The sequence below is a fragment of the Dama dama genome, chromosome 21, assembly GCF_033118175.1.
Source record: "Dama dama isolate Ldn47 chromosome 21, ASM3311817v1, whole genome shotgun sequence".
In the NCBI taxonomy this organism is placed as follows: Eukaryota; Metazoa; Chordata; class Mammalia; order Artiodactyla; family Cervidae; genus Dama; species Dama dama.
Window position 1 is genome coordinate 58,398,081 of NC_083701.1, and position 14,318 is coordinate 58,412,398.

The window sequence follows — 14,318 nt, forward strand, 5'->3', positions numbered from 1 at the left end:
ACCATGGGGCTGTGTCACACGGGCTCAGAGGTCGCAGCCCCGCCTCAGCTCACGCCACTCACTAGGACTGAGGACATAAGCACGTGATGAGGGGAGTCTTCCAGCAAGATGTTGGGGTTTCAGCTGCTACTGCTGCTTACCACTGTCATCTACTGTTAAGCTGGAAGTAAATGCACACGACGTTTAGAATAAAGGGGAAAAGAGCAGACTGAATTCACTAGGTGTTCACTGAGTCTCTACCACAGACCCAGCGATACTGCGGTGATCTGCCTGCTACTCGCCACTCAAGTTGCTTGGCCGTTCCCTCACCCTTCCTCCTGAATTCCAGGGAGAAAAGGACCGGACCGCAAGTTGACCCATTTTACTCAAGTGGGCCCCTGTTTAAAAACTGATGGATATCTCTGCACAAGCTTCTTAGGACCTAGTCTCAGAAGGGCCAAAATATCACTTCTACCGTATTCTGTTGGTCAAACAAACCTCTAAAGCCAACCCAGATTCCACAGAAAGACAAATAGACTCCACTCCATAGTAGATGTAGCAAAGAATTTGTGATGTCTATAATCCTTCTCAGGAGAGTACCTGATGCGTAAGAAACACCAAATTGCCAGAATTAATATCTTAAGCAGAAAAACAGTGCTACAGTCCAGTAAGAGGGTCACTTGCCAGCTTCCCTGGTGGTCCAGCAGTTGGGAGTCTGCCAGTGCCAGGGACACGCATCTAATCCCTGGTCCAGGAAGATCCCACATGCTGCAGGGCAACTAAGCCTGCTCACCACAACTACTGATCCCACACACTGCCACTACTGCGTCCAGTGCTCCCTAAAGCTGGTGCTCCAAAACAAGCCACTGCAGTGAGAAGCCCACACTCCGAAACCCGGAGTAGCCTCCGCTCACTGCAACTAGAGAAAGCCCATGTGCAGCAAGGAACACCCAGGGCAGCCAAGAATAAATAATTTTTTTAAAAAAGAAACTCATTTGCTAAAAGGATATCACATTAACTCAGCTCCTCTATCATATGTCCAAGTACATTAATCATGCATATCTTGGTTATTAGAAATACAACAGTGTGACAATTAGCCTTAGTATATTTGGATGAGAAATCAGAGCATTGATGCAAATTTAGATAAGCACATTTAGGCAGTATGAATGTTAATGTTATTAATATTTTTCAACTAAGTTTATATTTGTTATTGTAGCCTATGGGCTTCCTTCATAGCTCAGTTGGTAAAGATTCTACCTGCAATGCAGGAGACCCAGGTTCAATTCCTGGGTCGGGAAGATCCCCTGGAGAAGGAAATGGCAACCCACTCCAGTATTCTTGCCTGGAGAATTCCATAGACAGAAGAGTCTGGTGGGCTATAGTCCATGGACTTGTAGGAGTCTATAAAATATTTTTAAATTTTTAGAGGCAATGTCGCGGATAAAAACAGCCACATTGCCTGTCCTACTCCTTATGCAATCTTCAGTAAGTCCTTTAACCACTCTGCACTTTAGATCTTCATCTATCAATGGGGATGACTGGCCTCATGGAAGATTACTGAATGTAAAGCTCTTGAAGCAGTGCCTGGCTCATCGTAAGGACTACATCTTTGCTATTACTGTCATTGAATGTTAAACAGAAAACATCTCTGAAGCTTGAATTAGATGAGATCTTGTATGTGAAAAGTCCAGAAATACTCATGGTTTCTGAAGATCATGAAGATGTGCTTCCTGGGTGCTTCTGAGGGCAACCACTTCCCCTGGGATCATCGTGGACGTGAACCAGGAACCCAGAATAAACATCAGAATGGGAGCAAGAAAAGGGGAAAAGAAACAGTAGCAGCCCATTTGTGATGAGTTCAAGGGAGTTCCAAGACCCAAGAGACCGGGACCTTGCTGAGCCTGGGATCTGAGGAAGTTGCCATAGTGACTGAATCTGGAGAAGGGTCTTCACGGGCCTCCTAGAACAGCAGTAGTTTTTAGATCACTTAGTCCCCTGTGGAAGGATCATTAGTGGCTTCCCTGATGGCCCAGGTGGTAGAGAATCTGCAATGCAGGAGACCCAGGTTTGATCCCTGGGTCCCTCCACCCTGGAGGAGGGCATGGCAACCCACTTCAGTATTCTTGCCTGGAGAATCCCATGGACAGAGGAGCCTGGTGGGCTACAGTCCATGGCGGTCGCAGAGAATCAGACACGACTGAGCAGTTAACTCTTTCACTTCACTTTCAGTCCCCTCACTGGAGCAAATGTGTGTACTCAAAATTCAGAAGGAGGGAAGCCTCCTTCTGAGGGTTTGGGGAAAGAATAAAACAGGCGTCTTGTCTCTGAGCAACTGCACCAGCCTTGGCCTGACTCCTTTGACTTCCTGTTTTATGAAGCAAGTGTGGTAGGAGTCTCACTCACCCATGGAATATGACATGCCTAACTCCTCTGCAGGTTCTTAAGTTGGGAATAACAACAGTGGTTGACAGGATTAAATGACACAATATATGTAAAAGCCAGTTAGAATAGTGACTGTGAAGTGCAGTGTGAGTGCTCCATAAACGATAAAGGAGGCTACACGGTCATGTTATCAATGCACTGCTCACCCTGCTGTCTTCCAGCACCAAATGTTTATATCTTGGACTTTTCTATAAGGTTCTGTTTGAAAGAAGTGGTTTGAGAATTAATAAATTTTGGAAACCAGTGCTAGAACATGACAAGACTAAGTTGCCCTAATCTAGGGCACGCACGGTTTGTTGTCGTTCAGTCACTAAGTCGTGCCCGACTACACGTGCCCCATGGACTACAGCACACCAGGCTTCCCTGTCCTTCACTGTCTCCCAGAGTTTGCTCAGATTCATGTCCCCTGAGTCGCTGATGATATCTAACACCTCATCCTCTGCCACCCCCTTCTTCTTTTGCCTTCAATCTTTCCCAGCAACAGGGTCTTTTCCAGTGAGTTGGCTCTTTACATCAGGTGGCCAAAGTTGAAGCTTCAGCTTCAGCATCAATCCTTCCAATGAATATTCAGGGTTGATTTCCTTTAGGATTGTCTGGTTTGATCTGTTTGCTGTCCAAGGGACTCTCAAGAGTCTTCTCCAACACCACAATTCAAAAGCATCAGTTCTTTGGCACTCAGCATTCTTTGTGGTCCAACTCTCACATCTGTACATGACTACTAGAAAAACCACAGTTTTGACTATAAGGACCTTTGTCGGTAAAGTAATGTTTCTGCTTTTTAATACGCTGTCTAGGTTTGTCGTTGCTTTTCTTCCAAGAAGCAAGTGTCTTTTAATTTCATGGCTGCAGTCACTGTCCACAGTGATATTGGAGTCCAAGAAGAGAAAGTCTGTCGCTGCTTCCAATTTTTCTCCATCTATTTGCCATGAAGTGATAGGACCAGATGGCATGATCTTAGTTTTTGAATGTTGAGTTTCAAGACAGCTTTTTCATTCTTCTCTTTCACTTTCATCAAGAGACTCTTTGCTTTCTGCCATTAGGGTGGTGTCATCTGCATATCTGAGGTTATTGATATTTCTCCCGGCAATCTTTATTACAGCTTGTGCTTCATCTAGCCCAGCGTTTCTCATGATGTACTCTGCATATAAGTTAAATAAGCAGGGTGACAATATACAGCCTTAACGTACTCCTTTCCCAATTTTGAACCAGTCCATTGTTCTATGTTCAGTTCTACCTGGTGCTTCTTAACCTACATATGTGCCTTGGAAGGAATATTCCCATGTGCTCAAGAGAGGCTAAAACCCAAAAAAGCTTAATATCCTCCCAGAAAGGAACATGTAAGCTTTACTAAGGAAAAATAATAGAGTGTAATGGGAAAGCATGGGCTTTGGAGTCAGACACACTACAGTTTGAATCCTGGCTCTGCTTTTTGATGTTTTAGAACTGAATGAATCACTTGATCTCACTAAATCTTATTGTGTCATCTGGAAAGTGGGATAGCATACATGCTTAAGGATTAAATGAAAGAAATAAGAGGTTGAAATAAATTTTAATTGTCATTATCACAGACTCATTATCCAAATTAAAATGATCTTTTTTCCCAAACTCCCCTCCACTGTTATGCGTTTTGTATATTAGTAGAGTTTTAAGAGCATATTTCTTACAGTAAGAAATATGTCCTGTTTTTCTTGATTACACGGCTGTATCTCAATGAATAGTAGATTCACTAAACAAAAGAGTGACATTTTAGCACAGACCTCTTTATTTTATTATTAAAAAAAAGGCCAAAATTATGAACTTGTATAGAACCCAGACCAAGAAATATATGGTTGCATGCTATGGACTTAGAACATGTGTTGAGCAAGTATAAATAAAAGAAATACAGAGACACTATTTCTATTCAAAAATTATGGTAACATATTAAGTAATTTTCAAGAACTTTTATCCATTTCACTGCAGTATCAAATTTTACTTGAATATTTATATTTATCTCATAAACTGAGTTCTGACTTCAAGGAACATAGAAATCCCTTATCTAATTTGGCTTTTAGATTTAGTTTTCCAAGCTCTGAAAGTGTTAGTCACTCACTTGTGTCCAACTCTTTGTGAACCCATGAACTGAAGCTTGCCAGGCACCTCTGTCCACAGAATTCTCCAGGCAAGAATACCAGAGTGGGTTACCATTTCCTTCTCCAGGGAATCTTCCTGACCCAGGTATCGTTTGATTCCTAGGTCAGGAAGATCCCCTGGAGGAGGGCATGGCAACCCACTCTGGTATTCTAGCCAGGAGAACCCCATGGACAGAAGAGCCTGGCGGGCTGCAGTCCATAGGGTCGCAAAGAGTTGGACTTAACTGAAGTGACTTAGCACTCACAAGCTATTACTCTACAAATAATCTTCCCTATTTTTCAGAAAAGTAGTTGTTTTATTAAACTAAAGACAGAACGTATCATCTTCATCTACTTAACAGTATAATGAAGTGGTTGGGGGCACCATTGGCTTTGAGATCCGAGAAACTATGTTACTTTGGCAATGAATCTCTCTGAGCCATAGTTTTTACATCTGTAAAACAGCAGTAATATTTCCTACCTCACGGAGTTCTGTAGAGATGAGATGTCATATGCAAGGGACTTGCTTAGCCCAATGCCCAGTGTATTAAAATTCAACAACTAAATAGTCCATAAATATTTATGGAGAGAGTACTGTACACTCAGAAATCATGCTCAAGCTATATGCTCTTTAAATCATAATGTGAAAACTTGGTTTAATGTGAAGACTATATTTGATAACTCTAGAAAGTCATCATTTTGTAATATGAAATTGTACATTACAGATGTCCACCAAGGATGCATTAGTCATATTCAAGAGAACAAAGTAACAAGCTGTTTGCCTTTCCAACTTTAAAGAAAGGATAACAGCTGTCTATCACAGAGATAAAAGGTCACCAGGAATGGCTTGAAAGAAGCGAAAGTGTTAGGCACTCAGTTGTGTCCAACTCTTTGTGACCCCCTGGACTGTAGCCCACCAGTCTTCTCTGTCCCTGAATTCTCCAGGCAGGAATACTGGAGTGGGTTGCCATTCCCTTCTCCAGGAGACCTTCCCAACCCAGGGATTGAACACAGATTTCCCACATTGCAGGTGTATTCTTTCTCATCTGAGTCACCTGGGAAGGAGTGGCTTACTGCTTATTTATAGCAAATTGCTGAGCAGACCAAAGAAATAGTTGGTCTTTACAAGAAACCACCTTAGTGGTTTATTTCAGCATTACAGTTATTTATTTTGCAATGGATAATTGAATACTTGTCTTCATAACACTCAAATGAACTTTGAATTCTTATTGATACAAACCAAGTGCTAAAAAGTCCCTCCACAGAGTCTTGCATGTGATGTTGACAGGGTGAAAATGAAGTTAGTGAACTCCTTATGCACCGCTGTGGTCTGTAATAGGTCTTGGAATACAAGGATAAATGCCATGCAGTTTTCATTTCCCAGAAACTCACAGATTAGTGCCCTTAGGTACACAGTTATGCAACAGATAGGTAGTTGGTATTATCCTTGACCTTAAACCACATTTTCACTGTGTTTGCCTTGTCTGATGCTCAGTACCTCTCACAGCAAAACAGTAACTTTTCTCCTGAGATGTCTGTAAGATGAATAAAAGTTTTAATACAGAAGGGAGATTTTACCATACAATGTAATTTCCCTTCCCTTCTGATTTACATCAGAGAAATAAAGTATAAAACAAGATGGCACAGACAGGACAGACACAGAAAGGTTCTATTTCAGAGGGTGTGGGCCTGGGTGGGACTGCTGTTGTTCAGTCACCAAGCTATGTCTGACTCTGCAGCCCCATGGACTGCAGCATGCCAGGCTTCCCCATCCTTCACCATCTCCCGGGGTTGGCTCAAACCCATGTCCGTTGAGTCAGTGATGCCATCCACCCATCTCATCCTCTGTCGCCCCTTCTCCTGGGCGGGACATGTGCAGGTAAAAGGAGCTGCCCCTTGACTACTGTCTCTATATCTCATGCTTTTCCTTGAACCCTGATTCTTCCAACATTCAGGGCATCAGTCCATCTACATAACTGGAGACAGTGTCCTGAGGACTCCAGAACAGAACCTACTATCCCTGCTTTAGCCCCAACTGAGGTCATGCTCAGGACTGCCCAGGATTCCTCGGAAAGTTGAGGTAAATGCTAGTAAGGGTCGCCTTGAATCTCTTTAGCTTTAGACCTTGACAGCATCAAGAGCTGGGCATAGGAAGAGTTTTATACCAAGTTGCAGAACCAAAGAAGGTGAACTTTCCTGAAGATACTCTGCAGCTTCCTTTGTATCCAAGTCTCAAATCAACAAAATACAAAGGACTGAAGGCAGATCCTTGTTGCCAGGGGCCAAGGCTGGTGAGAGAGGACTGACTGCAAAGAGGCAGCTGGAAACTTTCTGGGGTGATGGAAATATTTTCTATCTTGATTGTGGTGCATGGTTACATGAATTCATAGCACTGTACACATTAAAAGATGGATTTTACTTTCTATGCTTTATGTTTGTTAAGAAACTAAATATATGAAGTGCAATAAAAATTATTTCCTCTTGCTTTTTAGAAAAACTTTTAAAATGAAATTTCAAAGATAGTGATTTCTAGACCCTTGTGTTCATTGCAGCATTGTCTATAATAGTCAAGACATAGAAGTCAAGACATCAACACACGAATGGATAAAACAGTTTGGCATATACTTGTCATTGTTGTTCAGCCGCTAAGTCTGACTCTTTGTAACCCCATGTGTATGTGTGTGTGTGTCAAATACTAAGTCTGACTCTTTGTGACCTCATGTGTGTGTGTGTGTGGCATATATATACTCAATGTATAAGAAATGAATAAGCAGTAACGTCAATCAAATAGAACTGGGAAACCAGAAAGGGAGCTCTCACGTCCTGTGCTGATAGCAGAGCCCAGGGCAGCAAAGACTCCTCTCCTTTCCAGTCAAGAACTCAGCCAATGAAAAGCCATGGACGCTTGGTTTACTGAATCCAACTTCCTTTTCTTCTCTATAAAAGCCTTCTCCTTCCCTTGCCCTGTGAGACTTGCCCGTGGCTCACCATGGTTGGAGACACAAATTGCAATCTTTTTGATCCCAAATAAACCTGTCTCTGGTAAAGAAACATCTGGCAGCCTATTTGTTACAGGACAACAAATGGAATTTTTTTTTTTTTTTTAAATTCGCTCACTCATGTCTGACTCTTCTGTCCATAAAATTCTCCAGGCAAGAATACTGGAGTGGGTTGTCATTCTCCTCCCCAGGGGATCTTCCCAACCCAGGGATTGAACCCAGGTCTCCCACATTGCAGGCAGATTCTTCACTGTCTGAGCCACCAGGGAAGCCGCAACAAATGGAATTGTATTCAGACATGAACAAGAAGGAAATCCTGCCATTTGCAACACCATGGATGGACTGCGAGGATATTATGCTAAGTGAAACAGGTCGGAGAAGGACAAACGCTGCATGATATCGTTCATAGGTAGAATCTAATGAAACACCTCACAGAAACAGAAAACAGATGGGTGGATGCCATGAGCAGGGCTGTAAATGCGTGAAGACAGTCAAAAGTTACAGACTTCCAGTTATAAGATGAGTAAGTTCTGGGGACTTAATGTACATTAACTATAGCATGGTGACTATGGTTAACAATACTGTATTGTGCACTTAAAAGTGGCTAAGAGAATTAATTTTAAATGTTCTCACCATATACACATACACAAAGCTGTAACTATGGGGAGGTGGTCGATGCGTTAACTCACTTTATTGTGGTAAACATTCTGCAATATATACATACATCAAATCATTCTGTGTAGCCCTTAAACTTATACAATGGTTATATGTTAATTATATTTCAATAAAGCTGGAAAAAATTCTCCTCAAGATCAGTATAATAATTTCATAAGCTTGTGGAGCTCACATTTTAAAAAGCAAAGCCATGGGGCTTCTCTGGTGGTCTAGCAGTAAAGAATCCACGTCTAAATGCAGGGGACATGGGTTTGATCCCTGGTCTGGGAAGAGCCCACATGCCGAGGGGCAACTAAGGCCATGCGCCACAACGACTGAGCTCACGCCCCGCAATTACTGAAACCTACACCCCGAGAGCCCGTGTTCTACAACAAGGGAAGCCACTGAAACGAGAAGCCCGAGCATCGCAAGGAACAGTAGCCCCCTCCGCTGCAACCAGAGAAAGCCAGAGCAGCAGCGGAGACCCAACACAATCAAAAATAAACAAATAAACCTTTTTAAAAGTGAAACTATTAATCAGAAAATGCTAGAATAGAAATGAAACCATTGGTTAAAAATAATATCTGACAAGCACAATGCTACAGACTTTACATGAACTACCTAATTTAAAGTGTACAGCCCTTATAGGTTGCTACCACTATTCAAAAAAAAAAAAAATCAAGAGGCACAGAACTAGTAAGAAGGTTAACCAAGATTCCACAGATGAGAGATGATAAAGCCAGAACTCAAATCTAGAGCAATCTGGCTCCAAAGTACAAGCTTTTTAATTTTATTATATTATTTCCTGGTGGCTCAGACAGTAAAGAATCTTCCTGCAATGCAGGAGACCCGGCTTCGATCTCTGGGTCAAGAAGATCCTCTGGAGAAGGAAATGGCAACCCACTCCAGTGTTCTTGCCTGAAGAATCCCATGGACAGAGGAGCCTGGCGGACTACAATCCATGGGGTCACAAAGAGTCAGACACGACTGAGCAACTAACACACACTCATATTCTTTCTAATCAAGGGAGCACTTCCTTTATTTCCTTAAGTATTGTTATATTGCTGAAAAATATTTTGCTAAGAAAGCTCAAAATAACTTGGAAGCCACAGCACAGTATGAGTGAGGTCAAAGGGCAGGAGTTTTGGATGTACATATTAGTGTTGCTGGCAAAAGGGCAGAAGAAACCTCTGGGCTGCGGCATCTTTTTGTTCAGGGGGACAATCATAGACACTCTCATTGGCTGAATTATGGGCCCCAGAGATACCTGGATGTCCTTCTAGTCCCTGGAATGTTGCTTTCTATAGCAAAAGGGACTTTGCAGAGGTGGCAAAGTGAAGGATTTACTGAAATGCAGTGGCACGTCCTGCAAGTTTCCCCTCAGGGCAGGTCAGTGTCGACGTGTTAGACCTGGATTCCCCCAAATTTCTTAACTTGTTAGAGGAAGGAGCTTTTCATTCAAGCTCGTGCCATTAGCTATCTGAGGAAAAACGGATGACTCCCCAATATTTAGCTAACAGTCTGAATGAGCTTTGCAGCCCCCAGTCAGAAGTGCTAGAGGTGTAAAGAGTGATGGATGTAGGAATTTTGTGATTGTAGGAGTCAGTGCTCATCGATCTGTGTAACCTGAAGCCCACGTGTGGCCAGGATTTGAACTCGGCATTAGAGTTTGGTCTCACATTGTGAGTAAATTGTGTGTGTGTTAGTTGCTCAGCCGTGTCCAACTCTTTGCGACCCCTGGACTGTACCCTGCCAGGCTCCTCTGTCTGTGAGATAACTGGAGTGGGTTGCCATTTCCTTCTCCAGGGGATCTTCCTGACCCAGGGATTGAACCCGAGTCTCCTGTGTCTCCTGCATTGCAGGCAGATTCTTTACCCGCTGAGCCATCGGGGAAGCCCAGGTTCCAGAATGAGAGGTTTACCTCCAGCATTTACTGTTATGTGACCTTGAGCAGGTCATTTTAGCTCAAAAAGCCCATCTGTTAAAGGGGAAAATAGTACTTACCTCAAAGAGGTGTTGTGGAGGACAAAGTAAAATAATGCACGTAAAGCATTTGGCCCAGGACTGACTTGATTCCAGTGCTCAGTAAATCTCAGCTTCCTCTGCTGGTATTTCCTCCCTCTGCCCAGGAGGTTCAAGGAAGAGCGCCCTCTAGAAGTGAGCAGTGGTCAGCTCTCTCTGTCTGGCCCTGCAGAGTCAGGGAACCACGTCAGCTGTCATGCCTATTACTGCTGAGCGGAGAGAAAGATGTTGTCCTTGCTTATCACCAAAAGTTCCCACCAATAACCTACATCTGGATTTACACTCTGTACGTGGAACTCTTTCCAAGCAGATCCCCTCTGCCTCCGTAGTACTGAGGCCCTAGAAATAAAGCAGCCCCAAATCTAGAAGGCCAGTGCTTCCTGGTCTGTAATTCACTTACCTGGACCCAAGAAGAGTCTAATTCAGACCTATGGCTAGCACTCTCTGGATGGGCGACTTGTCCCTGTTCGCAGAATCACAGGACTGTAACAGTACGTGTAGTAGTTGTGAACGTCGCTCAGTCGTGTCTGATTCTTTGTGACCCCAGGGACTGTAACCCACCAGGCTCCTCTGTCCATGGGATTTCTCAGGCAAGAATACTAGAGTGGGTAACCATTCCCTTCTCCAGGGGATCGTCCCGACCCAGAGATCGAACCTGGGTCTCCTGCTTCGCGGGCAGATTCTTTACTGTCTGAGTCATCAGGGAAGCCTTACAAGGTCTTGTCAACCTAGCTCCTCATTTTTCAGTTGAGGAGCCTGAGAGTGACTTGCCCAGACTCACACCAGAAGCTGGCATCAGAGCTGCACTAGACTCCTGATTCCCTTCCATGCCACCTACCCGCCTCTTCTATCGCTGATTCAGGTTTAACCTCATTCCCCTGCCAGGGACTTTGATACCAGTGAGGGCCAGGAGGCCAGCGCTGTGCACAGCTCCCGGCTGGGGCGTACTGGAGACGCCCAGCTCTGCCCCACTCTCTCCTTGTTCACTCTGGCTCACACACCCTCATCGTCTCCTCTTTCTGCCCCATGGACAACTTTTCCTTGAGCTGGAAACAACACCCTGAAACCCCCTCATAGCCACAGGGGTCTGGAGCAGGAGTGAGGAAGGCTCAGGAGAACAGGGAAAGCAAACTCAGTGACTCCAGGGTTGTGGAGGACCTAAATATGCCTGGACCTGGGGGGTTTGTTTCCCCCAAAACCTGAGCTGCTCAGAGAAGGAAGTCACTGTGCTGCTCAGCCTTTCTGTCCCTTGAGACCATCAGTCAGAGCTGGGAAGGCCTTCCTTTCTGACGGTTCTCACCTACACGCTGGAGAAGACCCTGATGTCGGGAAAGACTGAGGGCCAGAGGAGAAGGAGACAACAGAGGATGAGACGGCTGGATGGCATCACCGACTCAATGGACTTGAACTTGCGCAAACTCCGGGAGATGCTGAGGGACAGGGAGGCCTGGTGTGCTGCCATCCACAGGGTTGCAAAGAGTCGGACACAACTGAACGACTGAACAGCAATGTGTTTCTGTGGGTTGAGTATCCACAGTCCTCCTTCAAAGTGAGTCCTCTGAGGAGTAATGGTTCCTCAGACACCCTTTGGTATATTAGTCAGTCAGACTGATCCTCCAGCAAAAAGAAGCCAAAACAGCAGGAATCTTGCTTCCCACCGTCCTCCAGTGACAACGCCATCGAGTCTGGGGGTGCTGTTTCCTGTCCACCGGGGGCCCGCAGGTCTGAGTAGAGCAGAGAAAAGGGAGGTAAGGGGTCTCTGAGGACAAGCTTCCCTTCTGAGAACACCTGCTCAGATGCAGCCTCCAGCAGGCAGGATGGTGGACACGGCCCAGCGTCTGGACAGCAGTGACCAGAGAGGGGCAAGACCCCTTCTGCGAGCTGGCTTTTCTTCTTAAACTCACCAACCCTTCTGTGCGGTCAGTGGCGCTCTCTGAGCTATTTCCTTCTGCTTCGGTGACATTCTACAAACCCCCTTTTCTGATACAAGTTTGAGTTAATGAAATGTGGAGCGTTTGTGTTGGGTTGTGTTACAGAGCGCTTTGTGATATCAAGTGTCTGAGATAAAGACAACTTTGAAGTCACCCATCTGAGTAGTTTCATAAAGGATGTCACAACCACCCTGACACCAACCAATCTTATCTTCCTAAAGTGTTGTTATGTGTGTAGCTTGGTGGAGTTACATTATATTTATAATTATTCTTTTCACCTTTCCACAATGGCCTTTGGATAAAAATCACATTACCTTCTTGGGTTTCTTGTTCCTGGCTTGACTGCCAAATCTATGGCACTTTATTGATGTTTCCTAATTTTTAATCATTGTGAGGTTTGTGTAATCTGAGACTTGAGGAAATCTGGTGTTAATAATACCTTATATTCCATAATTAAAAACGCCATCTCCGAGGCCATATGTGACTACTTAGTCCCCAAACTTGAAGAGTCTTCCCTTTCTCTGTCAGCTGATGGTTGAAAATGACAAAAAATCCAAAGGAAACCCGCTGCAGCAAACACTGGAGAGTCTGAAAAGTGGGGTCATCAGACACGGTTGGTTTCAGGAGTGGCAGCGCGTCATGAGAACGCAGTCCCTCTCCATCTCTCCTTCCTGTTGTCTCTGTTGGCTTGTTCGTGGGACTATTCCCTGTTGTAGTTTACTCCCTCCAGGATTCAAGTCCAACAGGAAAGAAAAGGCTTCCCCTCTGCTCAACAAAAACAAGTTAGGGTCTGCTCTCACTGAGCACAGTCAGTCTTCTTGGGACCCACATCATCTCTGAGCACATCACTGTGGCTGTGATGACGTCCTGCCGTGATCAGGAGCGCTGAGGTAGGTAGGTCAGTCCCAGAGCCCGAGGCACCACCAGTTTCACCAAAACAAGTGTTCTGAGAATGCACGTGGAGGATTTCCTGCCGAAGAAACTCCACCGACTACCAGCAGGAGGAGGATGAGAATAGATGGCGGAAGAGCGCACGTCGGCCTCTCTCCACCACTTCTTTACAAGGGCCCTTGAAAATCCTGCATTGCTGTCTTCCCTCACACAGGGCTCCCTGAACTCCCTTCTCTCTGACTGTCCCTTTTGGTCCCCTCTTGTCCAACCCTAACCCCTCAGCTTAACCACATGGGGTTCAGACTCAACGTGCCATCATCTCCTCTGTGCCTTTACCTAGCTTGTTCCTTCACCTAGAAAGCCAGCCCTCTCCCCACCCCTCCTCTCTCCACATTCATGTCCTCTACGCTAGAGTTCAGGCTTCCCTGGTAGCTCAGCTGGTAGAGTCTGCTTGCAATGTAGGAGACCCCAGTTCAATTCCTGGGTCAGGAAGATCTCCTGGAGAAGGAATAGGCTACCCACTCCAGTATTCTTTGGCTTCCCTGGGGTTCAGATGGTAAAGAATCCACCTGCAGTGCGGGAGACCTGGGTTTGATCCCTGGGTTGGGAAAAGCCCCAGGAGGAGGGCGTGGCAATCCAGTCTAGTATTCTTAACTGGAGAATCCCCATGGACAGAGGAACCTGGTGGGCTACAGCCCATGAGGTCACGAAGAGTCGGACTGACTGAGCGACTAAGCACATGCCCAAAATCAAATATTCTTTGTGAATCTTCCATCTCTAATTTTCAAGGCAGAAATAAACCTTCCCTTTCCTCTAAACTCATATATGTACCCTCTCTCAAAAGTAGAAACTTCTGGTTTATGTAGTTATAAATTGAAATATGTATGTGTGTTACTGTTGTCTCCTAGTTCCCTGAGGGTAAGGATGTCATTTATCGTTGTTCCTCACATAATTAAGAATATTTAAAAAGAAATACAGATCAAGTGGGTCTTCCAGGCATGGGTATTTTCATTGTTGCAGAGATGTCTGTCTGTCTGTCTCCCTTCCTCCCTCCTTCTGCCTCTCTCTGTGTTTTGGTACAGACACATTTTTCACAAAGAGAAGAGATGAGGTGAATTTCTTTCCCAAAAGTGCCTTTTCTTATAAAGGAAAGCAAATATCCCTCGCCTTTAAAACTACCTCCATGAAAGGGAAGCCCTCCTACTCTCCATGAAAAGGAAACCCTCCTTACATTCCTACCAAGAATTTAAATTGGTACTGCCACTATGGGGAACAGTATGGAGGTTCCTTGA